Below are 4,555 nucleotides of genomic sequence, written 5' to 3' on the forward strand. Positions count from 1 at the left end.
AGGAGTTCCCGCAGCATCAGCTGACGCAAAGTAGACGTTACCGCTCTCGAAAGGGAACCCGAAACCAGATGCCACAGTATCTCTTTAGCCCCTTTCACACAGAGATTCCGGAAAATACACGGATAAAGTGACCCGGGATTTGACCCGGGTTCATTTGATTTTGGTTCATTCACACTGCCAGTGATTTTCCGGAATCAGAGAGCGCGTTCACACACAACCCGTTTATGTCCCGGAAAGACACGTGACATCGATGTGACTTGTAATGTCTCAGCAGCGTCTTCAGTTTGCTTATGAGCTGCGATTTCTCTCTCTCGAAACCACGCTTGTGCATTCTGATTCGATCATAAAATTGCGCATTTCGTACCGTTTCACAGCTGGCGAACGATCCCGGCTTCAGCGCCATCACTACGACACGGCATTATTACGGCTTTTGTTCACACAGCGCGCGTCCCGGGACTGAACACGGCAATGTTACTAGGTCCCCAACCCGGCATCGATCCCGGCATTAAACCCGGGTCGTGTTTGCGTTCACACAGAAGGCGTTCCGACAATTTGCCGGCAATTTCCCGGGTTCAATGCGCTGTGTGAAAGGGGCCTTTGTCACAACCCTGAAAGTTGAAGCATAGGTTAATAACATGAGCACTTAACTCAGATATTTCACACATTTCTTTCATGCTGTTGCAAGTTTTAAAGTTGAGAGCAGATAGAAATAGGCCTTCACTCACACACACGCATACACACATATATATGAAGAGTTTAGATGCAAAAGCCTCTAAGTGCCATCTGAAATTTTCTTCTAGAATGATCATTTTTATCAAGCTTGTATATTTAAGTTCAATAATTTCACTTAAATGGCCATGCAAATTACCTATTAATTGTCATTTAAGTGAAATTACTTAACTTAAATATACAAGTTTTACAAAAATGATCATTCTAAAAGAAAATTTCAGATGTCACTTAGAGGCTTTTGCATCTGAACTCTTCATATATATATATATATATATATATATATAATGCACATTTGAAAAACGTAAAATGTATATTTATTTGCAACAGTTGTGTTAACAGTAATAAGACATTTCTGTCTTAAAGGGGTGGTATAATGCCCTTTTCACAAGATGTACACAAGAGTGTGTAGGTGAATGTTTAGCTCAAAATACCCCACAGATATTTTTATATAGCATGTTAAAATTGTCACGCACCGTTTTTGTGTCTGTCCCTTTAAATGCAAATGAGCTGCTGCTCCTGGCAAAGGGGGCGGAGCTTCAAAGTGTCCTTTTACCTCACACAGACATGCATTGAAAATTTCAAAAACTTTTAGCCTTTTATGTTCAAACCGGAGTCAGACAATGAAGGAGAGACTCAAGAAGAAGTGACAACATGTAGAATGCAACAGGACATTTCTGAATGGTTAGTTGATGAATTTATGTAGTTTAAGTGTAGTTATCTTTTAGTCATTAGCATATTCTGTCATGATAATCTATAAATTGCATTCCCGGGGGCGGGGTTTATGTAAATTTTAGGGTTCGTGATGTCACTAACCCGCGAGGAATCCTTAAAAAGCAATTTCTTCAAAAGAAAATATCTCCCTTTGCTTTGAACTTTGAGCGTTGTAACTTTGCAGATGTTGTTTATGCTCAAACAGCAACATTACACTAACCTAACTAAAGTTAAAAAGTGAAATCATAATCAACCACCCCTTTAAGAACAGCTGATGGACACCCTGCTGCGTTGTCATGGGAACATCCCAGCCCAGGTGAAGATAATGAGGAAGTTACGGTTTCTAAACCGTGAATTTTTAGGGCCGTGATATTCAATTGACCATAGTTATCAGCCGCCACATTTATCAACGTCCGATCATTCGTATGATGGGATTGGCTGTATTCGAGTGTTTCATGAATCACACCTGAACCCTGTCGTAAGATGATTTCTGCGCTCGGGTCTACGTTAGATTGATAAATGAGGCCCAATTAGTAAAGTAGGCTATAAAAGCAGGGCTCTTTCTGAAATTTAACAAACTCTGAGATTCTTAAAGTAACAATCTGAAAAGCAAGGTGAGTTTTTGGAACAGAAATCTACTGAATAACATTTGCGTTGTCTTTAAAATACACTGAGATTCCACAGTGTGCAGCATTTGATTGCAGACATTGAACTTTACCAGCTTTATTCATTTTTAAGGTTCATTTCAGGTTCATCATGGCAATGCTGAGTAGTCTTCTGCTTCTTTTTGTTATCTTCTCCATGGGGAATGCAGATGGTAACCAAAACATTTAATTGTTAACTCTTGCTAGTTTAAATGCATTTTTGGAATGTACAAGGTTCCATTTACTGATATTTGCATGATTAATGATGTATTTTTCAGTGTCAAAGTACACATTTCTTTTGGCTTATCACACACTTGAAATGAGCAACACAAACACTTTCTATATATATATATATATATATATATATATATTAAAATCCCCATTTAGGTAGTGAATCCACACGTGATTTAGTAATCTGTCCACGTGGATGGAAAAATTTTGGACCCCGGTGCTACAAGTACTTCTCTCAATTGGTTCCCTGGATCACAGCAGAGGTAATGTATTATACAACAAGGTTATTTGGACAACACTTTATATTAGGTGTTTTTAACTACATCTAAATAAATAGTTTGGTACAATATATTGTTAAACAGTTTTGCTGCTATTGAGTTGGGATATGGGTAAGGTTAGGGACAGGTTTGATGGTATGTTTAGGTTTAAGGGTGGGTTAACACTGGGTCAACAGTGATCCTAGATCTAATTACAGCTGTATTAATTGCTTGCGTTTAAAAAATAATAATTGGAAGTACAATGTAAGTTTACTGAATCAAATGATCATTTAAATATTAGTACAGATTAAATACTCTTAATATAAGTGGGAATGTTTCTTTGTTTGCAAGTGACAAATGTTTAAAGTCATTTCTGCTTTCTACTAAAGCTTACTAGATTTTGTAATGACAAATCTGTCTCTTCAGAGAAACTGTCAATCTTTAGGTGCGAATCTCGCATCTGTGCATGATCAACCAGAGAATAATTTCCTGCTGAGTCTGGTGCCTTCTTCCACAAGAACTTGGGTTGGTGCTCAAGATGCTGAACACGTAAGTTAAACTGTGTGCCCTAAAGAAACCTATTTGTTTGTCTAAACCGAAATTTCTGCTTTAATCAAAGGCAAAGTTTCTAATGGTGGTTTGACTTCAAAACTGAACTTCATTGGTTTGCGTCTGACTACAGTAGTGCACTTTTTGTATTCATTCTCTGCACTTATTAGGACGGAGAGTGGTTGTGGAGTGATGGAACAGTGTATGACTATACCAACTGGTGCCCTGGAGAACCTAACAATGCTGGTGTTCCTGAGAACTGTTTGGAGATCAACTGGACCTGTGGGTTTGGTTTTTTTTTTTTTTGCAATCCTATAATTTCATATCATAGGGTAACATTAATTGACTTGTTTGGATTTCACCAATTGCCTTAAAGGTATAGCGGAGGGTTTTTTTTTTTTTTTTTTTTTTTTTACTTCTGGATGGATCACCTATACTATTGGTCCTCCTAATTGTCAATCATTCTGGTGAATCAAACTTATTCAAAAAGTGGAGAGGGCGGGTCTTATCTAAAATTGGGAAAGATCCTCCACTATACCTTAAGTTGATTACTGCTGTAATGTTCAGAGTAACTGATTTCATTATTCCACCCTACAGCTAACCGTTGCTGGAACGATGCACCCTGTTCAACCTCAATGAACTATATTTGTGTTTTGGACGAGTGAGATCATAATTGGTCATCCTGCTCCTCATTCACTTTGAACTACATACTCTTTCTGATCTTATCACAAATGTTGTTCTGAAATTCAATCTCTTAATACTTTCTCTGAAACACTCCTCAAATTAATAAAAGCATTGAATTAAAGCATGTGCTTTGGGCAATTAAATCTATATTGCATAGCAAGGTTTGAGGATATGGTTAGACTAGAAGACATTGTTTCCTTCATTGGATTGTAAGCAAATTTAGCTTCCCTCCAGGGCTCTTTTTGTTTTCGGTCTTCTAAAATATGCATTATGATGCTGGAATTCACCATGATCTTTACATGGTATTCTGGCTCAAGTCCAAAACCCCATGGTAATACCATGTTACTCTTTGATTTGTTGAATGTCACATGTTTAATGTGGGCATATGTGAGTATTTCTGCAAAGAAAATGTTAATTGTGATCTAGGGTGCCCCCTACTTCCAGCTTCATGAGGTCCCCGGGGGTCCCTAATGCTAAATGCCCTAGTTCTAAACCATAAGATCGTTCGCCTTATAACCAAACCAGGTAAAATGTGACCAGTGCATATGAAGAGGTTAAGAGAACCTAAATTAAGATGGCATTCAATGTACAATCAACTTAAAGGATAATTCTGGTATTTAGCACTTTGAGTCTCTTTCTGGTTTGTTTTAGATGAGCTAGAGTGGTGGACACAGAAACTTTGACGATGGGTCCTGTCTCGACTTTTTGATTTGTTTAGAATCGCCTTTGACCGCTTCAGAGTGGCTGGCT

At 38.1% G+C, this 4,555-nt stretch overlaps 1 long non-coding RNA gene across 1 annotated transcript; it reads left to right on the top strand.

Moving 5' to 3' along the window:
• The first annotated feature begins 1,744 nt into the window (after positions 1-1,744).
• LOC311303101 lies at positions 1,745-4,287 on the top strand. The gene is made up of 6 exons (XR_014629710.1): positions 1,745-2,054; positions 2,179-2,257; positions 2,472-2,578; positions 2,999-3,121; positions 3,292-3,403; positions 3,719-4,287. It is a non-coding gene; the product is annotated as an uncharacterized lncRNA (long non-coding RNA).
• Positions 4,288-4,555: the final 268 nt, after the last annotated feature.

This window comes from Rutilus rutilus (assembly GCF_951802725.1).
Source record: "Rutilus rutilus genome assembly, chromosome: 14".
Lineage (NCBI taxonomy): Eukaryota > Metazoa > Chordata > Actinopteri > Cypriniformes > Leuciscidae > Rutilus > Rutilus rutilus.